This window comes from Ceratotherium simum, chromosome 30, assembly GCF_057802395.1.
Source record: "Ceratotherium simum simum isolate JZ-2026a chromosome 30, ASM5780239v1, whole genome shotgun sequence".
Classification (NCBI taxonomy): Eukaryota; Metazoa; Chordata; class Mammalia; order Perissodactyla; family Rhinocerotidae; genus Ceratotherium; species Ceratotherium simum.
The window spans coordinates 23839136-23861409 of NC_141929.1; positions in this window are offsets into that span (position 1 = coordinate 23839136).

The window sequence follows — 22274 nt, forward strand, 5'->3', positions numbered from 1 at the left end:
CATCTAAAACACAGAGGCCATGAGGAATAATGTATTAGATTGCTGTGTAAAAAGAAGGACATATTTATGTAAAGTACTTCCTATCTTTCCGGCACATGGGAAGTGCTCAAAAATAATAGTTATAAATCTATAACTGTTATCTATCCTTTTATCAATCAGGTTTAAGGTAGGAAACAAATAATTTGGGAAAGAATTTGGGAAACACTGAGTGAGCCCTATTTTTCGTTATTTCTAGGAACTACAGTAAATGTGTCCACTGTTGAACACTCTTTCAGATCCTTTGTGTAATGGGGTTTTAATAGAAGGTCATTGTTACAACTCTAGTAATATCCTAGTTCTACATAGAAATTGTCTATGGTACATTTTAAAACAGAAATGTCCACGGGCCGGCCCCGTGGCTTAGCGGTTAAGTGCTCGCGCTCTGCTGCTGGCGGCCCGGGTTCGGATCCCGGGCAAGCACCGACGCACCGCTTCTCCGGCCATGCTGAGGCCGCGTCCCATATACAGCAACTAGAATGGATGTGCAACTACGACATACAACTATCTACTGGGGCTTTGGGGGAAAAATAAATAAATAAAATCTTTAAAAAAAAAAAAAAAAAAAAACAGAAATGTCCAAATTCCTTCTACAGATGCTGTAATCAAGTGGATTCTAGGAAAAGACACGGGCATTTGAATTTTTACAAAAGCTCTAAAGTAGTTTTGACATGTACCCAGAGTTGAGAAAAACAGATATAGTTAATAATAATAATTACTATTATAGTAATAGAACTATTTATTGACTATAAAGTGCTGGAACCTATGTAAATTGTTTTACACATATTATCTCATTGAATATTTAAATATTGCTGGTCAGCTTTTAATCATCACTTTATAAGTGGGGAAAGTGAGGCTCAGAGAGATTACTTAAGGCCTCACAACCTTAACACAGATGGTATTCAAACCCAAGTTTGTTAAGACCATAGATGGTGGCCTCTCCTAGTGAATGTATCATGCCCCTTGTTCCCATGCTGGGTTTTTCCCTGATATAGAGTTTATTTTCAAACTCTCCAGCCTTGAACAGCGGGAATTAACACTGCAATCTTGTGCTTGAACTCTGGCAGGTTCAAATACACCTTTTCACACCTCATCTGTGCACTTTTCATTCAAGTGCATGGCCAGAAAAAAAAAAAGCTGGAACAAATCTGCAGAGAATCTTACCCATCACGTCTTAGTCCTTGAATCTGTAACTCCTGAGTGAAACTGGTTTTTAAACGACGTTTTTAAAAAGACTTCAAACACGCTAGTCTCTCTTCTCAAAACACAAAACACTTAACAGCATTCTATTAACTTCTGCCTGATTATTTCCTACATTTCAAGACTCAGTTCACTAATTACCTCCTCCTGAGCTTCCAAAACAGCAGAAGTCTCCTATGTCTTCATTGTATACCACACACACATCTAACTTTGTACTGATCACACCATAATATAATTGTCTATTTTTCAAGAACTTTTTGAGCAGTTGACTCCTAGATACTTGCACATAGAAGTTTTTAGAAGGAAAGAAGGAAGGCAAAGGAAGGGAGGAAGGGAAGGAAAGGAAGACTGAACCCATGCATAACATACTATTTGAGGGAAAGGTCTACAAGTCATTAGGATTGTGGTTTCTAGGCAACTTTGGGAATCAAGGGTTAGAAAATAGAATATATAATAAATTTTCACATTAAGTTAAGCATGGACAATGTTGGACTATTTTGTGCCCTTCTAATTTTATTTTTATGTGATTCCTTTGGAAACACTTATGTCCACTCCTTCCACATGTGATCAAGTACTAGATGCTGCTAGAGCGAGATATGCGTGTATAAGAGAATCAGATGAAGTCCCTTCAGAGGTGAGACTTGGCAGTCTTTGCACATAAGCAACTAAGCAAGGATCTCTGATGGAGTTAAATGTCGATATTGTGTGAATCATGTTGTTCAATTTAGCAGAATCACAGATGCTCAGGCAAGGAAGAGAACTGAAAGGGACGATTGCAGTTTTCTCTGGAGTCAAGAAGTAAGGGAGGACTCTAGCGTGCAATGGGTAAAGACTTTGGAATATGATTCAAAGTTAAATCTCAACTCTGCTTCTTTACAAGCTGTGTGACTTCTAGTAAGTTCTCTAACTTCTTTAGCTAAAGACGGCTCTGCTGCAAAATAAGGGCAATAAAACTCAACTCAAAAAGCTTTTGTAGGGGCCAGACCAGTGGCATAACAGTTAAGTACACACGTACTGCTTCAGTGGCCCACGGTTCGCTGGTTCGGATCCTGGGCGCGGACCTACTCACCGCTCATCAAGCCATGCTGAGGCGGCGTCCCACATAGAAGAGCTACAACTCTACAACTATGATATAGAACTATGTACTAGGGCTTTGGGCAGAAAAAATAAAAAAGAGGAATATTGGCAACAGATGCTAGCATATGGCCAATCTTCCTCAAAAAAAAAATCATTTGTGAAAACGTGAGATAATGTTTGTGAAGTATCAAGCACATAGTAGACAATCAGTAAATGATATTCTCTGTTAGTCAATACATTAAATAATATTATCAGTCTACATTAGATGATATTATTAAATATCCACTGCCCCCACAATGGTGTGTGTGTGTGCGTGTGTGTGTGTGTGGAGAGAGAGAGAGAGGGAAAGAGAGAGAGAAACAGTTGGTCTAGCGTGTTTCTAACCCATCCTGCATTCATATTTAATGATAATTCCACTTCATTTTCTCTATCTCACTGCTACAGATTTTGAGCGTCTGTGCATGTGTGTGTGTGTGTGTGTGTGTTATGTGCAAGCTAAATGAGATTGATGGAGAAGATGGATTCTTGAATTGTTGCTAATGGTCTAGACATTTCACTGTTTTGTCAACAAAGCCCTATTGTTGAAAGCAATGTTTTCTCACTGTGTCAGTATCTCTGCCATGTTGTGTATCTGTGCCATGTTTTCCTGGCAGGAAAGATATTTAATTAATCAGTTTTCAGAATAACTGCTGTCAGCATTCATTTCCCAGCTGAAGGCATTCAAGCCAGTGGGGAGGGTCTCTCAGCACACGTTCAGGCACCTTGATGATGGAGTGAGAACATATTTGTGTCTTACTGAGATGCTGAGATGGAAGTTTGATCTCCCTGATCAATGAACAGGTTACGGTTTGTTCCAAAAAACAGCTATTTGGAGTAATATATTGTGCTTCTCCTTTGCAGGAAACGCACTTTGTAGCACCAGTTCTGCTCTATAATGGAACAGAGAATAGTCACTTGAATCTAGTGCAAGTATAGTGTTTAACAATACCCTATTTCTCTGCTTAAAACAAAATAAAACAAACAACAGAAACAAAAACAAAACAAAAAACAAAAAGATGGTGCCTGAATCTTCAGTATATTTTCCATTTTGAGGATTCAAAGAAGGGGGCTTAGTGAGAAGTGCGGCATTCAAGTCAGTGTCCACTCTCCAGTTATTCTTATAGCCTTCCAAAGGAAACTGACTGAGTCCCTTTCTAGAGTCCTGATTGGGCCACATTTATTATTGGGTCTTTGCTCTTCCGTCAATGAGGTTCGAGGATAACAAAAAACAAGAGCCTGCCCTGTTTGTGGCAGGGCCCTTTCTACTCCATGTGTTGGTACTCTTACCTCTTTGGTCTTCTGCTTCTGGTTCAAACCAGAGGTTGCCAATATCCAAAAGTTTCAAAATGGGCTTTAAGGAGAAAAGGTGTTCTTTAGGGCTTAGAGTTATATAAAATAAGCCATCCTCCAGCTCAATCTACCAGAGCTCAGCATGAGAGTTTTGGGCAAATCCCAACTAATAATAAAGAAGTGTTTTGGGGGCCGGCCCTGTGGCGTAGCAGTTAAGCACGCGCGCTCCGCTGCTGGCGGCCCGGGTTGGGATCCTGGGTGCGCACCCACACACCGCTTATCAGGCCATGCTGTGGCGGCATCCCATAAAAAATAGAGGAAGATGGGCACAGATATTAGCCCAGGGCCAGTCTTCCTCAGCAAAAAGAGGAGGATTGACATGGATGTTAGCTCAGGGCAGATCTTCCTCACCAAAAAAAAAAAAAAAAAAAGAAGTATTTTGATTTGATATTTTCTTTCTGTGTCTCTTCCCCAAGGATCTCATGAGGAGGAGAGTGGCTGGGCTAAGACAGAATTAGATATTCCTAAATCAAGCGAATTCCATTGAATATCACCCATAAACTTACCTTACCACACAAAAAGAGCCCAAAGAACTAACTCTTTAAATGAAATGATTCCCCCCACCCCCATTTCAGGAGTTTTTCTTACTCATTAAAAGTTATTTTGTCTTACTATGAACTTCTTAGTAAGTTAAAACCTTCACACAAACCCAAACATATTTCCCAGAAGGAGACGATCTGTTACAGGTGAAGAGATTTATTAATTTTTGAAGGAACACTGAGAACTCAACTTTTATTATTTTTCATTTAAATCATTAAATATGGGCACATTTTAGACATCCAGTGACTAGCACCAGGATGTAATGGAGAAATTTTGCTATGCCATCTGTGAAAATAAATGCAAATCCAGGTCCCACAATAATTATATGTATCTTTGAATGTAACTAAAATATACCCTACAGAAATAGATAAATGAGAACAGCAATTGTTTCTGTGGTGACTGCTTCACCAAAGCTGTGTTTATTTTTCTGTCTGCTTTCAAATATTCCAAAATAATAAAAAAGTGATTCTCTGAGGCCCCAAATTCCATATGTTCCTGCTATAGCTAAACTCTGCATGGAGATGCTGTGAATGCATGTCATTATATGTTGAAGTTTACTTGGCAGGAGAAGGAAAAGAAAGAAGAAGGAGTCAGTTTGGTGTTGCTAATTGTCTGTAGAGCTGAAGGTTGAAATTTGTAGGAAAAAATAGGGACCAGGGACTAGAAGGGCAAGGCTCTGGGGGAGATAAATTTGAAGGAAATAACTTATCAGAGCTAGTATGGAGCCCTCTCTCTAGGAAGTGTCTTGTACATGATCTTATTTTAGGAGAATCATTGACTAAGTTCACGGAAGAAAATAACCTCCTGGAATAGTTGTGATTCTACCAAGGCAAGAACGCTTAGGTGTGAAACATGGGACATCGCTGGTGGGATAGTGTTGGTAGACACCGGAAGTCTTTCCCGCCATCATATTAAGTAACCATACCTTTAGTCACAATACAAAAAGAGGAAAATCAAGGCAATAATTTGAGCACAACACTCAAATATTTATTCCCCATGTGTTTTAAGTGGTGAAGAATGTATTTATTTTTACTTTTAGCATTTCTTCATGCGATACTTTTTCAAAATCAAAAGTTAACACTCAATAAATTTTACTTGACGCTATGTATACAAACTTGGACAACTAAATTTGCAACCTCTTTATAACTCTGTTTTTGCTGAATCTAAATCCAGTAATAAGAATCAGCCTTAGAGATCATCCCTCTTGAATTTAACAGGCAACATACCAGATGCTGAGTGTACCTTGATGAATGAAGCAATGTTTCTGCCTTCTCAGAGATCTAATCTAATGAAGGAAGCAAACAGTGAACAAGTGACCCCCAAAATACACATAGGATTACTATTTAGGTTATATGCTCAAAAGGAAACACATAGGATGTAGTGAAAGAGAAAAATTGTGAGTGACAAAAGGGGAATATGGTTAGAATGACAGACACTAAATGATTCCCTGAAGAGGTGTCCTTCACATTGAAGGCATGTTGGGGAGACATTAAGGGATCAATAGGTGACCAGCCTATGAAAGAGCAAAAAGAAAGCCAGTTTAGGGAAGAATGACATGAAGTGAAAATTAGCGCCAGGGTCCAGATCTCACAGAACATGAGAGACACCCAGAGAGTCTCTGTTTTAGTGTAAATGCAATGAGATGTAAGGGAGTGACATGATTAAATAGATGTTTTAGAAACAAGAGAAGGAGGGAAAGAGGAGAGGGAGGGAGGGAAGGCAGGGAGGAGAGAGGAACAGAGGGAAAAAAACAAGGAGGAAGAATTCACTCCAACTGCTTTGTAAGAAATAGTTTGAACTGTGTTAAAATAGAAGCAGGACATAGAGTAAGTAATGATGCTGGGTTGGACAAGGGCAGGATTGGTGGATGGAGAGAGGAGTGGGTCTTTTTGAGAGATATCTTGATGATGAAAATGGATGGATTTGTGATTGGATTGGCCATGGATATAAATGGAACCTTGCAAGGAAGAATTTATTTCCTCAAAAGCAAGTGATTGAGGCACTCAATTTTTTCTGATTCCATTAACATTTATCATGTCTCTTACTATGCCTACCATTGCCAAAGCAACTTTACTTACTGACAAAATAAAAACTCACCCTATGATTATATATTATCAGCGTATCTGATTTATATGGTAGAAGGTGGGTACACTCATCTAAGACTTCAGAGTTAGCAAGTGGGAGATACAGACTGCATTCCAGGTTGGCCTATTGGCAACTTCAGTGCTCCTGCTGAAATTATTCTGTAACCCAATCCGTATTCCTGAATGTCTCTCTGACCCCTCACTCATTTACCCTTCCATTTATTCTTCTCATTCCATGCCAGGGAATATCATTCATATTGTTTTCTCAGTATGTGACAACGGCAAATGTGTTATATCTCTATCGTGTCTCCTATTATAGCCTGGTCACCTGGCTAAGCCAACAGCAGATACAAGAAAAAATATATATATTGACTAAGTACCTACTAAGGGCCAGGTATCAAATGTAGCCTTTGATTTACAGCATTTCTAATGATCACCACAGACACACACACACACGTACACATGCACACATACACATTTGGATATCCAAATGATGTGAGGAGCGAAATATATACAGAAAGGGCTAAACTGTGGCTGGAGACAAAGACGACAAGATTCTTCAAAAGATAATCAGAGCAGCAGCTGACTGAAGATTGCCTATTGTAAAAGTCAAACTTTAAAAATAATCTGCGAATCAGCCCTGATGGCCTAGTGTTTCAAGCTCAGCATGCTCTGCTTTGGCAGCCCGGGTTCACTTCCTGGGTGTGGAACCACACCACCCGTCTGTCAGTTGCCATGCTGTGGCAGCAGCTAACATAGAAGAACTAGAACAACTTACAACTAGGATATACAACTATGTACTGGGGCTTTGGGGAGGAAAATAAAAAAAGTGGAAGATTGGCAACAGATGTTAGCTCAGGGTGAATGTTTCCCTGCAAAAAAAAAAAAATCTGAAATTCCCATCAAGGTTTTTTAAGAAATTCATTCTAAACTTTATAAGGAAATGCAAATGACAGAATCATCAAAACAATTTTTTTAGAAAAAAACAAAGTTGAAAGACTTAAACTACCAGATTTATGAGAGAACAATGGAACAGAGATGTGATCATCCAGAAATTGACCCACCTATATATATGGTCACTCAACTTTCAACAAAAATACCAAAATATTAAAATGAGGAAAGGATAGCTTTTTCAATATACAGTACTGAGATAACTGGATACTATATGGAATAAAATTAGCATTGATTCTTTCCTCACACCATACATTAAAAAAACAAACCAAGAAGAAAATGTTTGTATTCTTGAGCTGGGGAAAGATTTCTTAGGTAGGACTCAGAAAGCAAGAACCATACCAAAAAAGTGATAAATTGGACTTAATCAAAAGTAAAATACTTTGGTCTTTGAAAAATACCCTTAACAAAATGAAAATGCAGATTGGAAGAAAGCATTTGGAAAATATATATCTGGCAAAGGACTTGCACCCAGAATACATAAAAAACTCTCATAAATGAATAAGCAGAAGACTAACAACCTATTAAAATAAATGGACAAATATCTGAATAGGCATTTCACAACAGAAGATACAGAGAAGACAATAAGCATATTAAAAGATACACTACATCATTTGGTAACTAGGGAAATGAAAATTAAAACCACTGTGAGATATGACTGCACACTTAATAAAATCACAAGAATTCAAAATACTAACAATATCAAGTGTTAATAAGAATGTGGAGCAACTGAAATTTTCATATATTGCTGGTGGGTGTATGGGCTGAATAGTGTCCCCCCAAAATTCGTGTGTTGAAGCCTTAAGCCCCAGTACTTCAAAATGTGACTACGTTTGGTGACAGTGCCTTTAAAGAGTTAATTAAAGTAAAATGAAGTCATATAGTTGGATCCTAATCCAAGATGACTGGTGTCCTTACAAGAAGAGGAGATTAGGATACAGATACACCCAGAGGAAGCAACCTATGAAGCCACAAGGTAAAGACGGCCATTTACAAATCAAGGAAAGAGGCCTCAGAAGAAATTAATCTGCTGACACCTTGATCTTGGACTTCTAACCACCAGGACAATGAGACAATAAATTTTCGTTGTTTAAGTCACCCAGTCTGTGGCACGTGGTTGGGGCAGATCTAGCAAACTAAACAGTGGGAGTGCAAAATGGCACATCACTAAGGAAAAGTTTGTCATTTACTTAAAATGTTGAACATACATTTAAGATAAGACCTAGCAATGCCATTTGAAGGCATTCCTGAGATAAAACAAATGTTCACACATTGTCCTCTGTATTAACGTCATTGGAAGCATTGTTCATATTCGCCAAAAACTGAGGCTGGCGGGGAGGGGGTAGCAAATAATTATTAACTGATGAAAGGACCAACAAAATATGATGTATCCATACAATAAAATACATTCAGCAGTAAGAAGGAACAAACTACAGAGACAGGAGACACCATAGAAGAATCTCAAAATCATTATGCTGAATTAAAGAAAGACACAAAGAAAATTCTAGAAAAGTTAAAACTAGCAACAGAAAGAAGATTAGTGGCTGCCTGCGCCTGAGGAGTTGGGTGGGAAGTATAAGGAGTAGCTAGAAAGGGGCATGAGAGAACTTTCTAGGGTGATGGACACGTTCCAGAACTTAATTGTGCTGATGGTTGCAGGCTGTGTGCATTTACCAAAAACTTGTCAAACTGTACAAAAAAGTGAGTGGATTTTATGGTTTGTAAATTATACCTAAATAAAACAGTGGAAAAAAACTTTTATCCAGTAGTTAAAATATCTTCCAATAACTGTACTGTGTGACAAGCTACAGACAAGTGAGAAGGCTGTTGAAGAATCTACTGTCCTGTCTGGCTGCCCTTAATTCCCCAAACAGAGTGAAAGAAAACCAATGTAATTTAAGAATCGTGCATAATCAAATCAAATTGTGAGGGCTAAAATGATGGTAGTTAAAGAGATTCAAGAACAAACATACGGCTATAAGGTAATGCGGAGGATCAAACTATCTGGGTTTGTCGTTCTGCAATCATGTGGGGGTTTTTTCAGTGGGGGAGAGGGGGTTGGTGAAATCTGAATCTTTGGAATTCAGAGCTCTTATTGGCAAAACGGGTAGGTTGAACTTGGATACATTTCCATGCAATTCTAAGCTTTAGGATTGTAGATTTATATATATACACCCATCTTTCCAAGATCAATGCCTGCTGGGAATAACTGTAAAAGGATTTCTGGAGTGTGAGAAATGGACACAGGGCCTTGAAGCCTGGAAATGATTGGAATAAGTGAACCTGAGAGAAGGGGCATTCCCATCCTAGAAACACTCCTTGTAAAGGTAGAATTAAAATGCTTTTCTGAATATGGAATTAAAATATATATTTAAGTTCTGTTCTAAAAACTTGCTTCTTGTAATTATCTTTCATATTTGTGTGATTTACCACTTAGAAAGCACTTTGCCATTGATCTCATTTCATATTTATTACAATCTAAAGTGGTGGTTATTAGTTCCCTCTCTCTCCGGATGCAGATCCTAGGATTTAGTCCACTTGCAAAGTCACATGGCTGGAACATAGCAGAAATACGACCCAGAGCTGAGCTTGTGGGTGGCAAATGCATATTTCTGTTGTTTCAAACACAGTCCTCTGCAACTGGGAGAATCTTGCGGCATCCAATTCTCCTTTTCTCTAAGGTGCTCTTAAACTGGCTTGATACACATAGAGAGGTTAGGTGTCTCTCATTCTACATAACTAATTTCATGGAGGGAAATATAAAACCTTGGTGCAAAACAGGTGTATTCTACACTCTATGGCCAGCCTTGTTTTTCTATAATATATTCTCAGCAGGAAATGCAACACCTGCAATGTTGTATTTGCATACATAATTTTATTCTCATTCGCTATGTGTCAAATCCATCTACAGAGCTCATCAATATGCCAATTTAAATTATAGACTACTCTAGTCTTTGTTTTATACAGAAGCATTTCCCTGCACATAACTATCAGTCAAAAGTTAATTTAGGGCCCAAATTCCTTTTTAAAAGGCACAGCCAGCACATGATTTTACTGAATATCTTTTTATGATGAGTCTGGATATACCATGTATGAATGATTTATAAATAAAAATAAGGGTGAATTAGATACATGTCAATGTGTGAACCAGATTGCAATAAGTGTATGTAATGTTTTTACTGGTACTTAAAGAAATTTTCATGTTTTCATTTCATTTTAATGGAATTTATTGTTCTCAATGCTAGAGGCCAAAACTCACTGGTGTTCTATAAGCAAGATGAACTTATTCAGTATTTTACAGAAATTTCATAAAAGAAGGCAATTTTATTAGCCCGTTTTTGATGATCAAAACTCCCTTAATCCTTTTAATATTGTAATCATGAGAAATGTTATCCCTGAGTACTAAATATTCGGTGAGTTTGAAATTAAGTGTGAAGCAAAGTAGAAAACAATTAAAAATGATATTAGTTTGCACTCTCAATATTTATCTTCACAGACCCATGTACGCACACACTCACACACTTACAAGTTTTCTCTTTCTTATAGTTTGCTGTTTTATGGACTGCTATTCTCATGACTAAAAAAACAAGCTAAGAAAAGCCTTTGGAACATAGCTTCTTGTCCCTACCTTATTGTAACCACACTGTAGTGTAATTGCCTATTTACTCTACAAAGGTGAGGACAGCACCCTAAGAAAGATCGTACACTTCTTGAGGATAAAGACCAAGCCTTGTTCAACCTTGTATCATCAACACTACTACATTGCCTGACATATAATTAAAACTCAATCAATAAATTTTTGTTGGGTGAAAAATTTAAAAATGCATGCATAAATGAAACAAAATAGTAGAAGAGCAGTTTATGGATAAAAAATATGTTAGCTTTAGAGTTGGATAGACCTGGGTTCTGTATAGAAACTTTATTTAATATGTATAAGGAAATAAAGCAAGTGACCTCTCTATTATTTATAAAATACGGTTAATGGAAAATGTATAAGGGGCTGGTCTGGTGGCATAGTGGTTAAGTTCACATGCTCCAATTCGGTGGCCTAGGGTTCACAGGTTTGGATCCTGGGCGCAGACCTACACACTGCTCATCAAGCCATGCTGTGTCAGCATCCCACATACAAAATAGAGGAAGACTGGCGCAGATGTTAGCTCAGGGCCAATCTTCCTCAGACCGAAAAAAAACAAAATGTATAAATAGGTAACTTCATGATCAGAGTATGCAGCCCCAAGCACACACCTCCACAGAAATATTGAAAACCAAACAGCGACTGGTAGAACCAACTTTGTCAGAATTCTGGAAAACAGTAAAGGTTTACAGCAAACAAGCAAATTCTGAATCGCAAAAGGTAACTTAAAAATGGTGGGAAAGCTTTGTGGCATTTTTACTTGCCCTGGCCCCACCATCTTCTCATCTCAGCAGCAGTCTTAAAGCCTATAGCCCATGTTCTCAGTGTGGGTCCCTGCTCCATGTTTCCAGAGAAAGCAGAGCACACTTATATGCAAATTATTGTGTATATCTGTTCTAATCTGTCCAAAAGATTGATGTAACATGTCGGTCTCTGTTTGCCTCATTCAGAACTCAGGGCAGAAAAACAGCAGACATTGCTCAAAAACAGAGTAAGGCAAAAAAAAAAACAAAAAACCCTGCAGCTCCCTAGGGCAAAAGGTTATGGGTGAGGCATACAGAGGACCTCCTAAAGCCTGGACGAGAAGGTGGAGAGAGTTTCTTTGGGAAATTAGGGTATTCGAAAGTGGTTGTATAAAGTGGGGAATTGAGAAAGCCATGCACATGCCCAAGATAGGACTCAGACTCAGGAAAGATCTGAGAAGATGCTAAACTTTCACTTGCGGTTGATGTCTAGGCTCAGTGCAAGCAGGAAGTGAAGGCTAGACTTCTTTTCACAAAGAAATTATATATGTATATAATTTATACATATAATATGAATGCATATAATAATATGATATAATAAATATAAAATATAAATAAATTTCATGATTTCCACATACTCTACTACAGGAAGAGACCATAAAGCTATAACGAGATAATTTCTGATGGGGACTTTTGGGTTTATCCAGGCAAAGTCAAACCTGATGTGGTTAAATGCACCAGTCAATGTAGGATATCTATCAGCATTGTTCAATCTCCAGTCATATTTCCCAAATATTCACTGTTCGTTTAGGGAACAGTATTTGACACAGTACTTGTAACATTTTAAGAACATATTGTCTGTTAGTCACTGCATTTGCTTTAGGAAACAGTTTTTGTGAATTCTACCAATTGTATTCCTTTCATAAGGTCCTATTTGAATCATTTCTTTTTTAACTTTTTGACATTGCCCATTTTAAACAAACCATGTCTTCAGGAACATTCTGCTCCCTACTTTCATATAACAAGAATTTTGTGCATTATTGATGTTTTTACTTCAGCTTAAAGTACTTTTACTATATGTGTGTTTACTTGTGTTAATTTATATATGTATATATACACATACGTGTATATATATATATGGTTATATTGATTAATATATATGTATGGATACACATCGTTTTTCAAGTGTGGACTATTTCAAACACCCAGGAATACAGAAAATAGTATAACAGATGCCCCTGTACTACAATACAGAATAAACAGATGATTTAACAAACAATAGCATTTCACATATTTGTTTCACTTTTTAGAAAATAAATTACCTGCTACAAATAGAATTTAACACCCCTCCCTGTACATCTCATTTTCCTTTCTCCCTAAATATATTTCATATCAAGAAATTGCTCTGTATACTTCCATTCATGTCTTAATGCTTTTAATACCTATGCATGATTTTTACATATGCATGTTCTCATAAACAATATATATTTTAGAGTATGTTTTACAATTTATATAAATGGTATCTTATAAAGCATATCTTATTAATACTGTTATGTTTTACTTAATGTTATATTTTAAAGACTCGGCTGTGTTTATATGCACTAGAAGCTAATTCATGCATCTTCATTGCTGTATTACCGTGTATTGTATGAATATGCTTCAATGCATTTATTCCCCATATTTATGAATTATATGTTCATTATTGTGAGCTACCAATAATACTTTGGAAGAAGACAGGTTCTACCCAAACAACCACTTGATGACTTATTGATTCAATATCCCGGGAATGGACTCTGTTTCCACCGTACAGAAATAAGACTATTATTTCATTGCTCTAGTTAAAATTCAGATTTATATCTCCTGTTTTTTGGAAGGTACAAAAACCAATAACCTAAATAACTACTTTTTTAGAAGATCAAGTAGATTGTTACCCTAAGATAGCAAATCAACTAGCATTTTCTGCATCCAGTTAAGTGTACAGCAGTGTGTTAGGAACTAGGGACATGGGGTGAAGAGCGAAAAAAAAGTTTCATCTTCATTTTCCAGGAACTCATTGTCTGCTTGAGATGGCAAATACTAAGAACAGTGAAAACAGGAAAGCATAAAGATAAGTGCAAAAGAACATGGTCCTGGTGGTAGGTAGCACGTGATGGAGTATTTCCTAGACGGCTTTGTAGAAAAAGTCTTTCAAGTATTTTGTAGGAATCAGGAAACTAACTGGTAACACACACTCAGTGAAAGACACTGGAAATAAAGTGGAAGGATAAGGGGATTAGAAGTGGGAAAATCCCATAGAAAGAATAGTTCAATTTTTGGATTTTCTTGAGAATAACCTGACTGTATATATTTTCTCCTATATGATGCATATTAAAAGCTAAGGACCTTGAATATGACAGCTGAATCACTCACTCAACCTTTTCCACAGCGGCAATCAGAGGACCTGAAAAGCTGTAGGTAATCTTTAAGTAGCTGACAAATAGAAAAATAAAAGATGAAACATCATTATCGCGAAACCGAAATAAATTAGAGGAAAAAAGTAGGCTAATGGGAAAAGCCTTGAGGGCATTACTTTTTCAAAAACCATTTGCCATCTTCTCCAATTCAATTCATGTGACAGGAGACACTGTGTTTACAAAAGGTTGATTAATCCTGATGAATCGTAACAATGTTTTCTTCTGGATATTTAAGACGATCACAGAGTCAACAAGAAAAAGAGAAAGCAGGGGAGAAAACACATTAGAAAAAGTTAGTAAAGAAGCATCCAAAAAAAAACCAAACCACCATAAAGTATCAAAAACAAAACAAACCCTAAAAAGAATATCCAAATTTTAAGGCCCTTCCAAATTTGGCCTCAGTGTTCTATTTCAAAACAAGATTGAAAAGACAGTAAAAAAAGAAAAAAGAAAAAAAAAATGCCAGGCCAGCCTGCTGGCATAGTGATTAAATCTGCACACTATGCTTCAGCAGCCCGGGGTTCACAGGTTCGGATCCTGGGCGCAGACCTATGCACCACTTATCAAAAACCAAAATGTGGAGACATACCACATGTAAAGTAGAGGAAGATGGGTAACAGTTGTTAGCTCAGGGCTAATCTTCCTCACCAAAAAAGAAAAAAAAAAATGCCGACCCATTCATAACCTTGCAGTGTGAATATAAAATTAATTGATACGCACAATTGTCTCAAAAGAAAAAACTACTGATGATAATTGCGTTTTGGCTGGCATATTTTAAAGGCATAGAGAGTATCTGTGACTTTCAGCAAATGAAAGCAGCATTTGTAGATATGTACTTATTACCATAATCACAGAGAGTGCTTTCTACTATATAAATTATCTCAAATGACTGTCTTTACCTAAACTTCAAGCCCCAGCCTGTTTTCTAGGTTTGTGGGCATTGTTCACGATTTCATCACAACCAGCCTTTCTGACTTTATTTTGTGTATGACTCTTCCATATGCGTTTATTTCACAGGAACACCTGACTTCTTACTGTCTACTGCACCTTCCAACCTTGTTGTATACGCCAGTGTTATTTTCAAGCTCCCATCCTTCTCTAACTGGTAAAATCCTAGCTGCTTTTCCCAGTCCTCCTCAAAGTCACCTTCAGCATGGGGGCCTTTCTTCATCCCGTTCTCACATGCTCATGGCAATCCAAATTAACTCCCCTCTTTCCTCTGTGCTTCTGTAACATTTAACATACATCACTAATGATGAATTGTATGCTTTATTCTCGGATCCAATAGATAAAATAATTTCTTGAAGATAGGGCAACCCTGAAATATTATGCAAGCTTAAGTTACTATGCTTAAAAAAAATTTAAAAACTTTGAGAAAAATTTAGACTTAGAAAAGTGTTGCAAAAATAGCACAGAGAAGAGTCAGCCCTGATCGCCTTGTGGTTAAAGTTCAGCGTGCACCACTTTGGCGGCCCAGGTTCAGTTCCTTGGCGAGGAACCACACCACTTGTCTGTCAGTAGCCATGCTGTGGTGGCAGTTTACACAAAATAACTGGAAAGACTTACAACTAGAATATACAGCTATGTCCTGGGGCTTTGGGGAGGAGGAAAAAAAAAACAGGAAGATTGGCAACAGATGTTAGCTCAGGGCAAATCTTTCCCTGAAAAAAAAAAATAATACAGAGAAATCCTGTATAACCTTCACCCAAGCTTTCTCTAATGTTAACACTTTATATAACCGTAGAACAATTGTCAAAACTAAGAAAGTACATTGGCACTGTACTGTTAACTGAAATAAAGAATTTATTTGGACTTCACTAATTTTTTTTTATTACAGTAACGTTGGTTTATAACATTGTATACATTTCAGGTGTACATCATTATACTTCTATTTCTGCATAGATTACATCATGTTCACCACCCAAATACTAACTACAATCCATCACCAAACACTTGTGCCGAATTATCCCTTTAGCCCTCCTGCCTCCCCCCTTCCCCTCTGGTAACCACCAATCCAATCTCTGTCTCTATGTGTTTGTTTGTTGTTGTTATTATCTACTACTTAATTAGGGAAATCATACGGTATTTGACCTTCTCCCTCTGACTTATTTCACTTTGCATGATACCCTCAATGTCCATCCATGTTGTCACAAATACAGGCCTATCTCAACAAACAAGAAAAATCTCAAATAAACAATCTAACAATGCACCTAAAGGAACTGGAAAAAGAAGAACAAACAAAGCCCCAAATCAGTAGAAGAAGGGAAATAATAAAAATCAGAGTGGATTTCACTAATTTTTTAACTAATCTTTTTTCTGTTTGTTACCCTAAAATTAAAGAGCCAAAATGAGAGGCAGAGAGGAATTTATTTGGGATCAAAGAATTGCAATTCAGGATACTTAGATGTGGGTAGCAACCCAAATAGTGTCCTGCTAGGGAGTAAGAGGCAAGGGCTTTAAAAGGCAAAAGAGGGAGGTTTATATTACAAAGAGGGTTAATTGGGGTTGGCAGCAGAAAGCTAATCTTGGCTAAACATAATTGATTTCTAAGGCTATGGCTAGAGGGAGGCAAAAGTCTGTCACCGTGACAAGTTGCAGGTTTCTTGCAGCATTCTTAGAAAATTTGTGTCTTGACTCAGTTCAAAATTTCACGTTAGGCCTGATGAGGACATGCCTAAGACCCATTTCCTTAATGGCTTCCTGGCTACATTTTAAGCCCTTAGACATAAGTGACCCCATTTTGTTTCACATTTCACATTTTCCCCTTTTGATTGAGATCTTTCTCTGTAAGCATTGCTGATCACTCGCAAATTTGCTTAGTCTCAGTTGCTGGGGTGGACCTGTCCCAGAAAGTCATGTCTCATGTCAGAGGGAAAAGTGTTTTTTTCCGGTGGTTATTCCAACGAGTTGGTGTCATAAGTGTTAGGCCACATTTGAGCAACAAGGAGGCAATCAGGAAATTACTCTTAGGCAGTTTCCTTGGGAATTTTATGCAGTTACCTGAAGGATTCAGGTGAATAAGCCTTATCTATCATTTCAGTATATTAAGTGACGATAATCTTGGTGGTTGTAGAAGTTCTGGTGTACATCTGAGTAAGTAGTACCATAGGAAGTTTAAATACAAGTACACATAGCAAAATTCCAATAATAATCATAAAAAATATTTGAAGTCTTGATCTTATTCAAGCACCTATACCGGAAGGAAGCCAGCTGAAAACATCAATAAGGAACCAGAGAGTGTTGTTAAAAGACATTGGACCAGAGAGGTCTTTTGCTGTTTTTCTAATTTTTCTGAGTTCTAATTCAACTTTATCAGAAGAGTTGATCCAGGTACAGCAAGAGATGTTGGCTATAGCACAAACGCTGCCCTGTTCTGCAAGGAGATAATTGAGTGCTATTTGATTGTCTAATACAACCCTCGCTAGGGAATCCAGAGATCACCGCAGTTGAGCTAAGGCTCAAGTGATAGAGTTTACTCGTTTAGCTAAGGTCAGGGATACATTTTTTATTAACAGGTCATTATGCACTACACCAACCCAAGACACAAATCCTTTGGAAATGGTAATCAATAGAGAGTAGATGGGGTGTAAAAAGGGGTTGCCAAGTCTCACTTAGACCTATGAGATTGTGGTTGGGTTTTTCTTTAACAAGAACTTGAAGTGGAAGTTTATGGTATCCTAAAAGGCATTGTCCTTCCACACACCAGCTGTCTGGATATTCATAAGCCCACGGTTCCCTGTTGTAATCACATACAAAGGTGTGCCCAGAATGGATACATAGTATGCCACCAAGAGTTTGGTTATGTTCTCATCAACAGGTATGAGTTCAGGGATACGTTCTAGCCAAGGAGTAGCAGCCATTACAGCTCATTAAGGGGCAAGCTGACAACCATCTAGCCCCATTGCAACAAAAGATTTGACATAGACCTGTGAGAATACATTTCTTACAAATTTTGGCCAGCCATTTTCTTGATGCTGGAGGCAACAGAAAAAGCATGAAGGTCTAGGAGGTTGAAATGGTGGAGGAATAGGGCTTTAGGGAGATGTTTTGTGGAGATGCCAACCAAAAACAAGGTGGAGATATCCAATCAAATAGTTTTACTCTATAGACAGTTTTAAGGACTGGGCACTTAAAATCTACCTTAGTGTTGGGGACCGAGGAGAAATCGGTGATGGGTATAACTAGGGGTTCCTTAGTTCTGGATGACCGTGGCCTTTGGAGAGATTTCCCTAGTTGCTGTAGTTTGGGAAGTTCATTAGAATATTATCTTCCCATTTGCCAATAAATATACGCTCAGGGAAGGTAAAAATTTCAGCTAAGATTAAACAAATTTTAACAAAGCACTAACTAGTTACAATCTTGGACATAATAAGGGAAGTCATTAAGTGGTATTGTGAAACCGCTAGCTAACTAAGTGGGTCTTTCTTAGCAAGAATGTTGAATTATTATCATGAGACTCAATAAATTTATCAATGCGATAGAGTAGGTCTATTATGGAAAGCAGTAGAAACAAGGTTAGAGCAGTATGTATGTATATACTGGCTTGGTCTCAAATCTTGGAAAAACTGTCAACATCAGGTGTTAGCTGCTTCTCTTCCTAGTCAATTTGATTTGGAGGTCTCCAGCATTTGTACAGGATTGGATGTCAGGTGGAGCCTTCTTTAGATGTGCGATATCTCCAAAGTTCAATGCCTTCTAATTCTGCAGCAACATCAGTGTTCAGGAGCACTTGGTAAGGTCCTTTCCAACATGGCTTCAGGGCTGTCTTCCTCTGATGATGCTTCTAGAGTACCCAGTCACCACTCTCTAAACTGTGACCAACATGATCCTTTATACTGGAATCCAGGAAAGTTTCTTTAACCTGTCGATGATAAGCTTGAGCATAAGACATTAGAGACTTACAGAAGCTGGTCATACTAGCATAAGACAACACAGGATCAGCAGAAGGTTGTATGTCAATAGATATCGGTCTGAAGGGGACTATCTCATGTGGAATGAGTTTATGTTTTCTAAGGTGGCTACTGCGAACAGTCAGTGAGACAAAAGGTAATACCTTAGCCAGGGGAGTTCAGACTACAGGTATATAACAAATCTCAAAGACCATTATCAGGACTAGAATCTAGTACAAACATAATTTTTTCTCTATAATTACCCCCATTATTTTTTTTTTACCAAAGATAATCACAGTAAAACTAATTTGTTTATATTAAAAATTTGGCCTGATTATTTACACTCACTGAGAATTTCTGATTTTTGTAGAGAACAAGTTAGAGAGAAAAAGCGAATGTTTCATCTTTGTTCACAAATGTGTCTTACCAAAGAGAAAAGAAAATTTCCAGATTTAAATCTGGAAAAACAAAACTTTAGAGCATCCTCCTCAGTTCATGCAGTTCCATTTAATTAGTACTTGTTCTGCTTGAATCCAGTTTTTCCATTAGTTTTCTTGAATTTGCCTGATGCTTGAGGGCGATAGACATAGTGATAATTCTAAGAAGTTTGCAAGGTTTTTGTTAAGGCTTGTATGATTTGCCCAGTGAAGTGGATGTCTCAAACTGGTGACTGTGGAAGGCATTCTCCAAATGGGAAACACATTTTCTAATACTTTTTCTGCCACTGTGAGGGCCTCAGTCTTTTGACAGGGGAACGCTTTAACTCATATGGTAAACATACATACAATAACAAGAACATACTGATAACCCATACTAAGTGTCAGTTGAATGAAATCCAGCTGCGGGTGCTCAAAGGTTCCACAGACAGGAGGTCTGAGGTCTCTGGGGACAGAAATAGTTCTTCTTAATGCACTATGTTGGGTGAAGGAATGCAAAAACTGACAAATGGGGTTTGCCTGGGGGACAGGAAGAGCCAAGAGGTTGTTTTGAATTTCCCATAGCTCTGACTGTCATTTAATTTACAGCCATTGTCTACCCATCCTAATATCTCTGATTCAGGAGCAGACTGTTGCCATGTTACAAGGACATCAGGTTGGCAGAAGTCTGGCAATGTGGGGTCAATTCTTTTGCAGAAACAGAATGGACTTCACCCATATGTGTCATAATCTTTACAGATTCTCTTGGCTGCTGCCTTTGTGTGAAAGTCAGCTTGGGCATTTTCCTGATACTTAGGTTCACTCCTTTTAGTGCAAGCCTCAAATTTGATGACAGAGCCCTAGTTTAGTTCTATGAGTTTCCTTTCTATGAAGCATTTTTACAAAAGCCTCAGAGTAACAGTAAATGACAAAAGACTTAAAAATTGTTTATTATAATGCAATTAACAAAGAAATTTGGTTATTTCTGTGACATACAACATTTGAAGATAACTAGAGTTAGGACTCTAATCATAAATAGACTAGAATCTAACACCAAAATATATCAGATTTTTAGGAATTTCACATAAATTCTAGAATATTTATATACCTGTGCAAGTACAACATAAAGAAGGCTTAAGGTTATTTCTTATTTGACAATGTTTCCCATGTAATTTAACATATCAAATAATCCTAATTATTTTAAATCTTTTGGAATGCTCCAGATCAAAAAAGACTTCAATTAGAATCTGATTTTGGTAAGTTTGCCAAAAAAAAAATCAAAAAAACATTTGAAAGCACTTGGTCAAATAGGATCATGGGTCACCATGAAATAGTACTCAGTTATCCATTTAATCATGATGAAAATTAAAGACTGTCAGGCAAATACAGAAAGTTAAATGTTTGTAAGAAAAACCTTAGCTCTTGTAATTAAAAACCTGGTAAAAATAACTCAGGAAATATTTCAATAAAACATAAAATCCCCACCTTCTGGGCAGACTACTCAAAGGTAAAGAAAAACCTTTCATTATCTTTTTATCAAGAGCAGACTAAAAATGCAACAAAACCTTGCCCTTATAACAGAGAAAGCCAAATTCTAATTTTGCACCAGCTTGCTTTTGATATTAAAACTCATTTACTTAATTAAATTTATTCCAATCTTAGCCAACTTGACTATGCATAAAACTTCTTTTCTCAAGGTTACTTTTCCATAAACCTTCTATAACTATATTTTTTATATTCAGAATTTTTCCTTTCCTCTTTCCCATAACCAATTTTACTTTAGGACAAATTTACTTTCTTAGACAAAAACATCTCCATGCCTTATACCTTCTTTTACTGAAAATACACATTTTCTCACAGCATAAAATTTTCAATGTGGCACAACACATTTATTATTACACCCAAACATATCTTTTACTTTATTTTTCTGTAATAAGAAGCCAAAAGTATATAAACCTAAGTTTAGTTAATGTCTAATATTTTAGCATATTTGGAAATGAATTGCTCAATAAATTTCTATCATTTAACTTAATTTAGCAAAACTCTAAGGTTTCAAGTTACCAAATGGTTTTGAAGTTATTTTTAAATACGTATACCATAACATGTAATTTTTGTTAAAACGTTCACCTAAAAACCCATCTTACTTGCATCTATTTAATTTACTTGTTACCACTAATTAAGTTTAGATTACCTAGAAAAACTACATAAGATATTAGACAAAGTCAGCCATTAAATTTTTTTCTGCCAAATTTTGTAACAGAGATAACATGAATTTGTTGGACTTTTAGTAAACATAAATGGAACAAAATTGTATACTTAATGCTGATAATGAAGCTGCATAGTTAAGGGCTACAGTAAATATTCAATAAGAACATGATTATCCTTTGACCTTGTTCCCAACAGAGACAGATGAAAAGAAGTTAATCTTGTTAATTTGCTGTTTTCTCATTTAATCTGAGAAGTGACTCAAGGGTCATAAGGATTTATAAGCTTGTTTTGCAGAAGAAGAGAATGCCTTTAAGGGAGCTATCACCACCAGATAACCAGCCTCCCCCAGCTGCCATGATGCCTGGAAGTCTGGTTGCCCAAGGGCTTATATGGAGTGAAAGGAACACAGACTTCCCCTTTGTTTCTCCAAAACTCTACCTCCCAAGCCCCTTAGCTCTATAAAAATGCCTATTTTCTTCTTTTTTTAAGGTATATTTGAGAGAACTTACCCTCCCATCTTCTTGTTTTGGCCAATTCCAATAAACCTTTCTCCATCTCCAAGCACTGGTGTCTCAATGATTGGCTTATTGTGCATCAGACACATGAACTTGAGATTAAGAGTTTTGGTATCAATAACTCTAAAGACATGCCTAT